Source organism: Cryptomeria japonica, chromosome 2, assembly GCF_030272615.1.
Source record: "Cryptomeria japonica chromosome 2, Sugi_1.0, whole genome shotgun sequence".
Lineage (NCBI taxonomy): Eukaryota > Viridiplantae > Streptophyta > Pinopsida > Cupressales > Cupressaceae > Cryptomeria > Cryptomeria japonica.
This window is the reverse complement of record NC_081406.1, coordinates 431,040,274-431,054,654: the sequence shown is the minus strand read 5'-3', so window position 1 is coordinate 431,054,654 and position 14,381 is coordinate 431,040,274. Positions and strand designations below refer to the sequence as shown.

The 14,381-nt window shown below is 61.0% G+C and overlaps 2 non-coding genes across 2 annotated transcripts; both read left to right on the top strand.

Moving 5' to 3' along the window:
* Positions 1 to 4,855: 4,855 nt before the first annotated feature.
* Positions 4,856 to 4,974, top strand: LOC131873791 (5S ribosomal RNA). Its single transcript, XR_009371690.1, has one exon. It is a non-coding gene; the product is annotated as a 5S ribosomal RNA (ribosomal RNA).
* Positions 4,975 to 10,491: 5,517 nt separating this feature from the next.
* LOC131873767 (5S ribosomal RNA) lies at positions 10,492 to 10,610 on the top strand. Its single transcript, XR_009371666.1, has one exon. It is a non-coding gene; the product is annotated as a 5S ribosomal RNA (ribosomal RNA).
* The last annotated feature ends 3,771 nt before the right edge of the window (positions 10,611 to 14,381 follow it).

Below are 14,381 nucleotides of genomic sequence, written 5' to 3'. Positions count from 1 at the left end.
CACTCTTCGCAGAGAGGTGATAGACGCCAACGAGGCCGCGCATAGCAATCGAGGTGTAAAAAGGGCGTTGAAGGCAGAAGCCTTGACGAAAGAGGCTACGAGGTCACCTCAAAGCGGTCTAAGAATCGGGCGCACTTGGGGCGACTACCAGTGCCAGCCCCCTTATCCCGCGGTGCGTCCGACACAGAGAAATTTCCAAGGCGGCCAAGGAGCCTCCCCGCATAGCAATCGGGGTGTGAGGTTACGGATGCAGCATTGATAGCAATCGAGGTGTGAGGCGAAGGATGCAGAAGTGAGAGCCGAGGGATGTAGCAGAGATAGCAATTGGGGTGTGTGATGCAGCAGAGATAGCAATCGAGGTGTGCGGTGGGAAGGGCCCAGCAGCCAGATGCATGAAGCGACGGATGCAGCAGTGATGACAACCAGGCTGTGAGGAGAGGAGGGATGCAGCCAAGAAAGCAATCAGGGCTTGAGGCAAGGGATGCAGCACGGATAGCAATCATGTTGTGACGCGAGATTACAAAGGCTAAATGTGAGAGGCTGCAGGGTCGACTCAGAGAGGTCTATGCATGTGAGAGGCTGCAAGCAAGGTCGACTCGGAGCGGTCTATGCATCGGGCGCGCTTGGGGCGACTACCAGTGCCAACCCCTTATCCCGCGACGCGTCCGACAAAGAGAACGTTCCAAGGCGGCCGAGGAGGTTACCAGCCGAGGGATGGCAGTAGTAGCGATAACAGGTATAGTTCCGCGGCGGCCGAGAAGACTCACCGCATAGGAATCGGGATGCGAGGCGAAGGATGCGACGGGAAGGCCCCTACGGCTAAACGGAAGAGGCTGCAGCGCCGCCTTGGAATGGTCCAAGCATTGGACGCGATTGGGGCGACTACCAGTGCCAACCCCTTATCCCGTGATGCGTCCGATACACAGATAGTTCCGAGGCGGCCGAGGAGCCTCACCGCATACCAATCGGGGTGCGAGGCGAGGGATGGGATGAGAAATCCCCAACGGCTAGACGGAAGAGGCTTCAGGGCCGCCTCAGAATGGTCCGAGCATGGGATGCGCTTGGGGCAACTACCAGTGCCAACCCCTTATCCCGCGATGCGTCCGATACACAGATGATTCCAAGGCGGCCGAGGAGCCTCACCGCATAGCAATCAGGGTGCGAGGCAAGGGATGGGGTGAGAAGGCCCCAATGGCTAGACGGAAGAGGCTTCAGGGCCACCTCGGAATGGTCCAAGCATCGAACGCGCTTGGGGCGACTACCAGTGCCAACCCCTTATCCCACGATGCGTCCGATACAAAGATGGTTCCAAGGCGGCCGAGGAGCCTCATCGCATAGCAATCGGGGGTGCGAGGCGAGGGATGCGTCGAGAAGGCTCCAACGGCTAGACGGAAGAGGCTTCAGGGCCACCTCAGAATGGTCCAAGCATCGGACGCGCTTGGGGTGACTACCAGTGACAACCCCTTATCCTGCGATGCGTCCGATACGAAGATAGTTCCAAGGCGGCCGAGGAGCCTCACCACATAGCAATCGGGGTGCGAGGTGGGGGATGCAGCGAGATGGCCCCAATGGCTAGACGGAAGAGGCTGCAGGGCCGCCTCGGAATAGTCCAAGCATCGGACGCGCTTGGGGCGACTACCAGTGACAACCCCTTATCCCGCGATGCGTCCGACACGAAGATAGTTCCAAGGCGGCCAAGGAGCCTCACCGCATAGCAATCGGGGTGCGAGGTGGGGGATGCGGCGAGATGGCCCCAACGGCTAGACGGAAGAGGCTGCAGGGCCGCCTCGGAATAGTCCAAGCATCGGACGCGCTTGGGGCGACTACCAGTGACAACCCCTTATCCCGCGATGCGTCCGATACGAAGATAGTTCCAAGGCGGCCAAGGAGCCTCACCGCATAGCAATCGGGGTGCGAGGTGGGGGATGCGGCGAGATGGCCCCAACGCGCTTGGGGCGACTACCAGTGACAACCCCTTATCCCGCGATGCGTCCGATACGAAGATAGTTCCAAGGCGGCCGAGGAGCCTCACCGCATAGCAATCGGGGTGCGAGGTGAGGGATGCGGCGAGATGGCCCCAGAGGCTAGACGGAAGAGGCTGCAGGGCCGCCTCAGAATAGTCCAAGTATCGGACGCGCTTGGGGCGACTACCAGTGACAACCCCTTATCCCGCGATGCGTCCGATACACAGACAGTTCCAAGGCGGCCGAGGAGCCTCACCGCATAGCAATCGGGGTGCGATGTGAGGGATGCGGCGAGATGGCCCCAAAGGCTAGACGGAAGAGGCTGCAGGGCCGCCTCGGAATAGTCCAAGCATCGGACGCGCTTGGGGCGACTACCAGTGACAACCCCTTATCCCACGATGCGTCCGATACACAGATAGTTCCAAGGCGGCCGAGGAGCCTCACCGCATAGGAATCATGGTGCGAGGTGGGGGATGCAGGGAGATGGCCCCAAAGGCTAGACGGAAGAGGCTGCAAGGCCACCTCAGAATAGTCCAAGCATCGGACGCGCATTGGGTGACTACCAGTGCCAACCCCTTATCCCGCGATGCGTCCGATACACAGATAGTTCCAAGGCGGCCGAGGAGCCTCACCGCATAGCAATCGGGGTGCGAGGGGCGGATGCGGCGAGATGGCCCCAATGGCTAGAGGGAAGAGGCTCAAGGCTGCCTCGGAATGGTCCAAGCATCGGACGCGCTTGGGGCGACTACCAGTGCCAACCCCTTATCCCGCGATGCATCCGATACACAGATAGTTCCAAGGCGTCCGAGGAGCCTCACCGCATAGCAATCAGGGTGCGAGGTGAGGGATGCAGCGAGAAAGCCCCAACGGCTAGAGGGAAGAGGCTTCAGGTCCGCCTCGGAATGGTCCAAGCATCGGACGCGCTTGGGGCGACTACCAGTGACAACACCTTATCCCGCGATGCATCCGATACACAGATAGTTCCAAGGCGGCCGAGGAGCCTCACCGCATAGCAATCAGGGTGCGAGGCAAGGGATGCGGCGAGAAGGACCCAACGGCTAGAGGGAAGAGGCTTCAGGTCCGCCTCGGAATGGTCCAAGCATCGGACGCGCTTGGGGCGACTACCAGTGACAACCCCTTATCCCGCGATGCATCCGATACACAGATAGTTCCAAGGTGGCCGAGGAGCCTCACCGCATAGCAATCAGGGTGCGAGGCAAGGGATGCGGCGAGAAGGACCCAACGGCTAGACGGAAGAGGCTTCAGGTCCGCCTCGGAATGGTCCAAGCATCGGACGCGCTTGGGGCGACTACCAGTGACAACCCCTTATCCCGCGATGCGTCCGATACACAGATAGTTCCAAGGCGGCCGAGGAGCCTCACCGCATAGCAATCAGGTTGCGAGGCAGATTATTGGGAAGGGAACCCCCTGGGATGCGGTTCAAGCAGTGCCCAAAGGGACTGGAATGCGGAATCACATCGAGAGACCCAAATGCTATACGAGGGCTCAAATCGAATTATCGATTTGGCCATGACATGGATGCATCGGAACGACTACCTTTGCAGAACCACTCTCGCAATTGTATCCATACCGAAACCAATAGGCATTTCCGTTAGAGCCCTCGCATAGCATTCGGGAATCTCGCGTGCCCCTCTAAATCGACCAATGCTGGCGCTCAATGAAAATCCGAGTGCTACCCACCGTTCGAGTGCCAGCATAGGTCGAGTTAGAGGGGCACGGGGGAGAATGCTCCAGTCAACACCTCCCCTATATAAGTTATTTGTCTGATTCTCGCACAACCGTAGTCTGCCTCGTCGAATCAAACAACGGTCCCAGATTCCGACTTCCGTTCCGTAGAGACCCAAAAGCTAGATGGAGGCTCGCAAGAAAGAGAGTCGGTGCATAGCAATCGGGTTCCTCGAACGTTTAGGGACCGAGCTCACTTGCGGATAGGGCAAAATTCGCCAAGCAACCCAAAAGCTAGACGGGGGCTCGAATCGAATCGCCTAGGCGGCCACAACAAGGACGTGTTGGATCGACTACCAGTACCAAACCATTCAGCAAGACGAGTCTGTGTCGAGGCCGGATAGAGATTCTCAGAGAGCGCCCGCATAGCATTTAGGAGACCTGCCGCGTCCCTCACACTCGACAAACGGTGGTGCACATTTATAAATCCGAGCGATCCCAACCCTTTCAAGCACCAACATCTGTCGAGATAGAGGGGCACGGAGGGGGCTGCGTGAGACAACATAGTCCCCTATATAAGTTATTTGTCCGATTCTCACACATCCGAAGAATGGTCATCAAATCGGACAACAGCCCAAACTTCCGACTTCCGTCCCAGAAAGCCCAAGAGCTATCTAAAACACATTTTTGTTCTCATGGACCCATCATGGGTCTTGGAACGCATTTGTGGTCCTTGGGTCCCATTTTGCATCCCGAAACTTGTTTTTGGTGCTTGATCCCTATTTTGGGTGCCCACCTTGCACCAAGTGCGCACCCGGGGCAAACCGAACGCCTTGGTGCACCGGGGCAAGATCGAGCGTGCACCCGAGGCGCCCCGAACATGCACCAAGGTGCACTCGGCCCACATGTGAGCGCAGGTCGTTGCGCCCGAGGTGGTGTGTGGGCACCGCGTTGCAGACGGGACACTGCACGCACTTGGGCGGGTCGGGTGCGCACACGACGCCCCGTCCAGGTGCACGCACGTAGGCCGACCCGGGTGCACACCTGACACCCTAGCAAGGTGCGCGCACCCGGGCAGGGCTCACACTTGGCGAACGGGGCGCACTTGGCGAGGGAGGGTGTGCACCTCGACGGGGGTGGGTGGCCGGGGTGGATTCGCACGTGGGTCGCGGTTTGCTAAGTACACACTGCGACAAGCTCATAACGGGTGCGATCATACCAGCGTTAGTGCACCGGATCCCATCAGAACTCCGCAGTTAAGCGCGCTTGGGCCGGAGTAGTACTGGGATGGGTGACCTCCCAGGAAGTCCCGGTGTTGCACCCTTTTTTAGTTTTTCGCCGGGCATCGCAATGCTATTTGAATTAACCTTTTGCCCGTTTGCGTTCTCGTCGGGGCCGGGCCGGGCCGGGGTGCGGTGCCCGCACTACCGCGCGCGCGCGGGGCGACACCGAGCACGCACCCGAGGCGCCCCGAGCACACAGGCCACGGTGCAACCCGGGCGTTGTGCGCGCACCCCGGTGCGCCCGAGGTGCTGCGTGCGCACCCAGGTGAAATCGGTGTGCACCTCGGCCAGTGCGCGCTCGGTCCAGTCGCGCACGTTGGCCAAGGTGCACGGTGATGTTTCTTACTCTAAGGTTCCGCACCAGACGCCCGGGACAGGTGAGCGAAGCTGGGCGGGGCCGGGTGCACGCCCGGGGCAGGTGCAAGTAGCTGGAGAGAGCTTTGGAGCACACTAGAGGTGCGCACCTTGGAGCACACTTCGGAGCGCACCAATGATGCGCTCCATTCAAAAGTTTCCTGAAGAGGCAAAAAAAGTTGAGATTATAGAATTTCCCACTTGAGAGATTGTAAAAAAAAAAAATTTAAATGAAGAAAACGCGGGTGCCAAGGTGTGCGCACCCGGGTGCGCAGCCCAGCCAAGGTGTGCGCACCAAGGCGCCCACCCTGGCGAAGGTGCACGTAAGGTGCGCACCCGAGGCAAACCGGACAATTAACCCAACTTTCGACTTCGCGTGCACCTGGGCACCTTGGAGCGCACTTCGGAGCGCTCCTTGGTGCGCACCAATCTTGGGCACCTCGGAGTGCACCATGGCGCCCACCAAGGTGCGCACCCGGGGCAAACCGAGCTCCGACTTCGTGCGCACCTTGGAGCGCACGAAAGGTGCGCATCATGGCGCCCACCAAGGTGTGCGCATCAAGGTGCGCACCCTGGCGAAGGTGCGCACCCGGGGCAAACCGAGCTCCGACTTCGTGCGCACCTCGGAGCGCACAAAAGGTGCGCAACCCAGCCAAGGTGTGCGCACCCCGGGCAAACCGAGCTCCGAATCGTGCGCACCAGAGGTGCACGCCATCGTGCGCACCTTGGAGCACACTTCGGAGCCCTCCTTGGTGCGCACCGATGTTGCGCACCCGGGGAAAACAATGCAATTAACCCGACTTTCGACTTCGTGCGCACCTCGGAGCACACCAAGGTGTGCACCTTTGATGCGCTGCCTTCACCAATTTCCAGAAAAGGCAAGAAAACATTGAGAAGGTGTGCGCACCGAGGTGCCCACCCTGGCGAAGGTGCACGTGAGGTGCGCACCCGGGGCAAACTAGGCTCCGACTTAGTGCACGCCATGCTGCGCACCTTGGAGCACACTTCGGAGCGCTCAATGGTGCCCAACCCAGCCAAGGTGCCCACCGCGACGAAGGTGCATGCGAGCTGCGCACCCGGGGCAAACCGGGCTCCGACTTCGTGCACGCCGCACCTTGGAGCACACTTCGGAGCGCTCCTTGGTGCGCACCATGGTGCCCACCAGGGCGCGCAACCCAGCCGCGGTGCCCACCCCGACGAAGGTGCACGCGAGGTGCGCACCCGGGGCAAACCGAGCTCCGACTTCGTGCACGCCATGGTGCGCACCATGGTGCCCACTACGGCGAAGGTGCGCACCCGGGGCAAACCGAGCTCCGACTTCGTGCACGCCATGGTGCGCACCATGGTGCCCACTACGGCGAAGGTGCGCACCCGGGGCAAACCGAGCTCCAACTTCGTGCACGCCGCACCTTGGAGCACACTTCGGAGCGCTCCTTGGTGCGCACCATGGTGCCCACCAGGGCGCACCCGGGGCAAACCGGGCTCCAACTTCGTGCACGCCGCACCTTGGAGCACACTTCGGAGCACTCCTTGGTGCGCACCATGGTGCCCACCAGGGCGCGCAACCCAGCCAAGGTGCCCAACCCGAGGAAGGTGCACGCGAGGTGCGCACCCGGGGCAAACCGGGCTCCTTCTTCGTGCACGCCATGGTGCGCACCATGGTGCCCACTGTGGCGAAGGTGCGCACCCGGGGCAAACCGGGCTCCGACTTCGTGCACGCCGCACCTTGGAGCACACTTCGGAGCGCTCCTTGGTGCGCACCACGGTGCCCACCAGGGCGCACCCGGGGCAAACCGGGCTCCGACTTCGTGCACGCCGCACCTTGGAGCAAACTTCGGAGCGCTCCTTGGTGCGCACCATGGTGCCCACCAGGGCGCGCAACCCAGCCGAGGTGCCCACCCCGGCGAAGGTGCACGCGAGGTGCGCACCCGGGGCCAACCGGGCTCCGACTTCGTGCACGCCATGGTGCCCACCGCAGCGAAGGTGCACGCGAGGTGCGCACCCGGGGCAAATCGGGCTCCGACTTCGTGCACGCCACACCTTGGAGCACACTTCGGAGCGCTCCTTGGTGCGCACCATGGTGCCCACCAGGGCGCGCAACCCAGCCGAGGTGCCCACCCCGGCGAAGGTGCACGCGAGGTGCGCACCCGGGGCAAACCGGGCTCCGACTTCGTGCACGTCGCACCTTGGAGCACACATCGGGGCGCTCCCGGGTTCGCACCAGCGTTGCGCACCGTGGTGGGCACCTCGGAGCACACCAAGGTGGGCAGCGAGGTGCACACCTTTGATGCGATGCCTTCACTAATTTCCATAAAAGGCAAAAAAAAATGAGATTTTAAAATTTCCGTTTTGAAAGATAGTGAAAAAAAGGGAATGCTGGTGCCATCTTGAGCCCGCCCTGGTGCGCAGCCCAGCCAAGGTGTGCGCACCAAGGTGCGCGCCAGGGCAATTGACCCAGCTTCCAACTTCGCGCGCGCCAGGGTGGGAGCGCACCCAACAACCGGGCCTGGGAAGAGCCAATGTGAGAAACCCCACCAAACGCTCTGACAAAAAAAGAGGGGGCGCTCCAGTAACCCCGCTTCGGAGCGCACCCGCGGCAAACCCAGCCAAGGTGCCCACCGTGGCCAAGGTGCAGGCGAGGTGCGCACCCGGGGCAAACCGGGCTCCGACAACATGCATGTCGCACCTTGGAGCACACTTCGTAGCGCTCCCGGGTGCACACCGTGGTGGGCACCTCAGAGCACACCAAGGTGGGCAGCCAGGTGCGCACCTTTGATGCGCTGCCTTCACTAATTTCCAGAAAAGGTAAAAAAAAAGGAGATTTTAAAATTTTCGTTTTGAAAGATAGTGAAAAAAATGGAACGCGGGTGCCATCTTAAGCCCGCCCTGGTGCGCAGCCCAGGTAAGGTGCCCACCCTAGCAAAGGTGCGCACCCGGGCAATTAACCCTACTTCTGACTCCGTGTGCGCCAGGGTGGCAACCGGGCCTGGGAAGAGCCAATGCGAGAAACCCCACCAAACGCTCCGACAAAAAAAGAGGGGGCGCTCCAATAACCCCGCTTCGGAGCGCAGCCGGGGCAAACCCAGCCAAGGTGCCCACCCTGACGAAGGTGCATGCGAGGTGCGCACCCAGGGCAAACCGGGCTCCGACAACGTGCACGCAACACCTTGGAGCACACTTCGAAGCACTCCCGGGTGCCCACCGGCGTTGCGCACCGTGGTGGGCAGCGAGGTGCACACCTTTGATGCGCTGCCTTCACTAATTTCCAGAAAAGGCAAAAGAAAATGAGATTTTAAAATTTCCGTTTTGAAAGATAGTGAAAAAAACGGAACGCGGGTGCCATCTTGAGCCCGCCCTGGTGCGCAGCCCAGGCAAGGCGTGCGCACCAACGTGCCCACCCTGGCGAAGGTGCGCACCCGGGCAATTAACCCTACTTCCGACTTCGTGCGCGTCAGGGTGGGTGCGCACCCAACAACCGGGCCTGGGAAGAGCCAATGCGAGAAACCCCACCAAACGCTCCGACAAAAAAAGAGGGGGCGCTCCAATAACCCCGCTTCGGAGCGCAACCAGGGCAAACCGGGCTCCGACTTCGTGCACGCCGCACCTTGGAGCACACTTCGAAGCGCTCCTTGGTGCGCACCATGGTGCCCACCAGGGCGCGCAACCCAGCCAAGGTGTGCACACCAAGGTGCGCACCCGGGGCAAATCGGGCTGGGACTTCGTGCACGCCGCACCTTGGAGCACACATCGGAGCGCTCCCGGGTTCGCACCAGCATTGCGCACCTTTGATGCGCTGCCTTCACTAATTTCCAAAAAAGGCAAAAAAATAATAAAAATGAGATTTTAAAATTTCCGTTTTGAAAGATAGTGAAAAAAACGGAACGCCGGTGCCATCTTGAGCGCGCCCTGGTGCGCAGCCCAGGCAAGTTGTGTGCACCAAGGTGCCCACCCTGGCCAAGGTGGGTCACGGGGTGGGTACTAGGGTGGGTAACGGGGTGGGTACTAAGGTGCGTGCCAAGGTGGGTCATGGGGTGGGTGCCAAGGTGGGCACCAGGGTGGGTGTGCACCAACCCTAGCCAGGGTAGGTCATGGGGTGGTTGTCGGGGTGGGCGTCAAGGAGCCAAGGTGGGTGGCAAGTAGCCAAGTTGCGTGCCAAGGTGGGTGTCGGGGTGGGTGCCAAGGATCCAAGGTGGGTGCCAAGGAACCAAGGTGGGTGTCTGGGTGGGTGCCAGGGTGGGTCCCAAGGTGAGTGCAAAGGTGGGTGCCAGGGTCGAGGTGAGTGCCAATGTGGGTTCCAAGGTGCCAGGGTCAGGGTGAGTGCCAATGTGGGTTCAAAGGTGCTAAGTTGGGTGCGAGGTTGGGTGCCAGGGTGGGTGGGTGCCAAGGTGTGCTAGGTGGAAGCCCGGGTGGGTCGGCATCCCATGGGTGTCAAGTTGGGTGCCTGATGGGTGCTTCTTGTCAAGTTTTAGTCGTCGGGACTCATTTCGAGCCTTAGAGGTCGTTTCTTGTCCGGTTGCCCTGTCTTCGACCTGGGAACCCAATTTTGGTCCTCGGGTCCCATTTTTTTTGGTCTCGCATCCCACTTTTGGCCTGTGGCCTTTTCGGGGTCGATTCTCGTTTTGGGCATCAGAGCATGTTTCTTCTCCTAAAACCCAATATTTGTTTCTTAAGTCTCGAAACACATTTTTGTTCTCATGGACCCATCATGGGTCTTGGAATGCATTTGTGGTCCTTGGGTCCCATTTTGCATCCCGAAACTTGTTTTTGGTGCTTGATCCCTATTTTGGGTGCCCACCTTGCACCAAGTGCGCACCCGGGGCAAACCGAGCGCCTTGGTGCACCGGGGCAAGATCGAGCGTGCACCCGAGGCGCCCCGAACATGCACCAAGGTGCACTCGGCCCACATGTGAGCGCAGGTCGTTGCGCCCGAGGTGGTGTGTGGGCACCGCGTTGCAGACGGGACACTCCACGCACTTGGGCGAGTCGAGTGCGCACACGACGCCCCGTCCCGGTGCACGCAAGTAGGCCGACCCGGGTGCACACCCGACGCCCTAGCAAGGTGCGTGCACCCGGGCAGGGCTCACACTTGGCGAACGGGGCGCACTTGGGGAGGGAGGGTGTGCACCTCGACGGGGGTGGGTGGCCGGGGTGGATTCGCACGTGGGTCGCGGTTTGCTAAGTACACACTGCGACAAGCTCATAACGGGTGCGATCATACTAGCGTTAGTGCACCGGATCCCATCAGAACTCCGAAGTTAGGCGCGCTTGGGCCGGAGTAGTACTGGGATGGGTGACCTCCCGGGAAGTCCCAGTGTTGCACGCTTTTTTAGTTTTTCGCCGGGCGTCACAATGCTATTTGAATTAACCTTTTGCCCGTTTGCGTTCTCGTCGGGGCCAGGCCGGGCCGGGGTGCGGTGCCCGCACTACCACGCGCGCGGGGGCGACACCGAGCGTGCACCCGAGGCGCCCCGAGCACACAGGCCACGGTGCAACCCGGGCGTTGTGCGCACACCCCGGTGCACCCGAGGTGCTGTGCGCGCACCCAGGTGAAATCGGTGTGCACCTCGGCCAGTGCACGCTCGGTCGAGTCACGCACGTTGGCCAAGGTGCACGGTGATGTTTCTTACTCTAAGGTTCCGCACCAGACGCCCGAGACAGGTGAGCGAAGCTGGGCGGGGCCGGGTGCGCGCCCGGGGCAGGTGCACGCAGCTGGAGAGAGCTTTGGAGCGCACCAGAGGTGCGCACCTTGGAGCACACTTCGGAGCGCACCAATGATGCGCTCCATTCAAAAGTTTCCTGAAGAGGCAAAAAAAGTTGAGATTATAGAATTTCCCACTTGAGAGATTGTAAAAAAAAAAAATTTAAATGAAGGAAACGCGGGTGCCAAGGTGTGCGCGCCCGGGTGCGCAGCCCAGCCAAGGTGTGCGCACCAAGGCGCCCACCCTGGCGAAGGTGCACGCAAGGTGCGCACCGAGGCAAACCGGACAATTAACCCAACTTTCGACTTCGCGCGCACCTGCGCACCTTGGAGCGCACTTCGGAGCGCTCCTTGGTGCGCACCAATCTTGGGCACCTCGGAGTGCACCATGGCACCCACCAAGGTGCGCACCCGGGGCAAACCGAGCTCCGACTTCGTGCGCACCTTGGAGCGCACGAAAGGTGCGCACCATGGCGCCCACCAAGGTGTGCGCACCTAGGCGAAGGTGTGCACCCGGGGCAAACCAAGCTCCGACTTCGTGCGCACGTCGGAGCGCACAAAAGGTGCGCAACCCAGCCAAGGTGTGCGCACCCCGGGCAAACTGAGCTCCGAATCGCGCGCACCAGAGGTGCACGCCATCGTGCGCACCTTGGAGCACACTTCGGAGCCCTCCTTGGTGCGCACCGATGTTGCGCACCTCGGAGCGCACCTGGGGAAAACAATGCAATTAACCCGACTTTCGACTTCGTGCGCACCCGGGGCAAACCGGGCTCCGACTTCGTGCACGCCATGGTGCCCACCGCGGCGAAGGTGCACGCGAGGTGCGCACCCGGGGCAAACCGGGCTCCGACTTCGTGCACGCCGCACCTTGGAGCACACTTCGGAGCGCTCCTTGGTGCGCACCATGGTGCCCACCAGGGCGCGCAACCCAGCCGAGGTGCCCACCCCGGTGAAGGTGCACGCGAGGTGCGCACCCGGGGCAAACCGGGCTCTGACTTCGTGCACGCCGCACCTTGGAGCACACATCGGGGCGCTCCTGGGTTCGCACCAGCCTTGCACACCGTGGTGGGCACCTCGGAGCACACCAAGGTGGGCAGCGAGGTGCGCACCTTTGATGCGATGCCTTCACTAATTTCCATAAAAGGCAAAAAAAAATGAGATTTTAAAATTTCCGTTTTGAAAGATAGTGAAAAAAAGGGAATGCTGGTGCCATCTTGAGCCCGCCTTGGTGCGCAGCCCAGCCAAGGTGTGCGCACCAAGGTGCGCGCCCGGGCAATTGACCCAGCTTCCAACTTCGCGCGCGCCAGGGTGGGAGCGCACCCAACAACCGGGCCTGGGAAGAGCCAATGCGAGAAACCCCACCAAACGCTCTGACAAAAAAAGAGGGGGCGCTCCAGTAAGCCCGCTTCGGAGCGCACCCGTGGCAAACCCAGCCAAGGTGCCCACCTCGGCCAAGGTGCAGGCGAGGTGCGCACCCGGGGCAAACCGGGCTCCGACTTCGTGCATGCCGCACCTTGGAGCACACTTCAGAGCGCTCCTTGGCGCGCACCATGGTGCCCACCAGGGCGCGCAACCCAGCAGAGGTCTGCACACCAAGGTGCCCACCCCGGCGAAGGTGCACGCGAGGTGCGCACCCGGGGCAAACCGGGCTCCGACTTCGTGCACGCCGCACCTTGGAGCACACATCGGAGCGGTCCCGGGTTCACACCAGCGTTGCGCACCCGGGGCAAACCAGGCAATTAACCCAACTTCTGACTTCGTGCACGCCAGGGTGGGTGCGCACCCAACAACCGGGCCTGGGAAGCCCCAATGTGAGAAACCCCACTTTGGAGCGCACCAGAAACCCCACTAGACGCTCGGGCAAAAATGTAATGCGCACCCGAAGCCCCTACCCAGAAATCCCCACTTCGGACATGGGGAGCTGCAACGGTAAAAAGCCTCACTAAACTCTCGGACGGAAAGGTGGCTCGAGGGTAATGCCCGAAACCCCACTTCCACTTCCGCTCTTCGGAGCCCCGCCCAGCACTTGGACGAAAAAAATGCGGCACATGGGTTGCCGAGCTTGGCACCCAGATGAGAAACCCCTCTTCGAAGCCCCGCCCGGCACTTGGACAAAAAAAATGCAGCCCCTAGATGAGAAACCCCTCTTCGGAGCCCCGTCCAGCACTTGGACGAAAAAAATGCGGCCCTCGGATGGGAAACCCCTCTTCGGAGCCCCGCCCAGCACTTGGACGAAAAAAATGCGGCCCCCGAAAGGGAAACCCCTCTTCGGAGCCCCACCCAGCACTTGGACGAAAAAAATGCGGCCCAAGGGTTGCCCAGCTTGGCCCCTGGATGAGAAACCCCTCTTCGGAGCCTCGCCCAGCACTTGGACGAAAAAAATGTGGCCCAAGGGTTTTGCCCAGCTCGGCCCCCGGATGAGAAACCCCTCTTCGGAGCCCCGTCCAGCACTTGGACGAAAAAAATGCGGCCCAAGGGTTGCCCAGCTTGGCCCCCGGATGAGAAACCCCTCTTCGGAGCCTCGCCCAGCACTTGGACGAAAAAAATGCGGCCCAAGGGTTGCCCCATCTTGGCCCCTAGATGAGAAACCCCTCTTTGGAGCCCCGCCGAGCACATGGACGAAAAAAATGCGGCCCAAGGGTTTTGCCCAGCTCGGCCCCCGGATGAGAAACCCCTCTTCGGAGCCCCGTCCAGCACTTGGACGAAAAAAATGCGGCCCAAGGGTTGCCCAGCTTGGCCCCCAGATGAGAAACCCCTCTTCGGAGCCCCGCCCAGCACTTGGACGAAAAAAATGCGGCCCCCGGATGAGAAACCCCTCCTCGGAGCCCCGTCCAGCACTTGGACAAAAAAAATGCGGCCCCCGGATGGGAAACCCCTCTTCGGAGCCCCGCCCAGCACTTGGATGAAAAAAATGCGGCCCAAGGGTTGCCCAGCTTGGCCCCCGGATGAGAAACCCCTCTTCGGAGCCCTGCCCAGCACTTGGACGAAAAAAATGCGGCCCAAGGGTTGCCCAGCTTGGCCCCCGGATGACAAACCCCTCTTCGGAGCCCCGCCCAGCACTTGGACGAAAAAAATGCGGCCCAAGGGTTGCCCCATCTTGGCACCCGGATGAGAAACCCCTCTTCAGAGCTTGGAAAACCCCACTCAGCCCTTTGACAGGAAGGCGGACCTAGGGTCGCATCATATTTTCATCCACACTTGGCATCCGGGGAAGAAAAGAGTGCGCCACAAACCGCACTCAACCCTTGGGCAAAGGAAAGGGTCGCACCGCCGGCAAAGCCCGCTTGGCACTTGGCACGCAGCTGGAGAGAGCTTTGGAGCGCACCAGAGGTGCGCACCTTGGAGCACACTTCGGAGTGCACCAATGATGCGCTCCACTCAAAAGTTTCCTGAAGA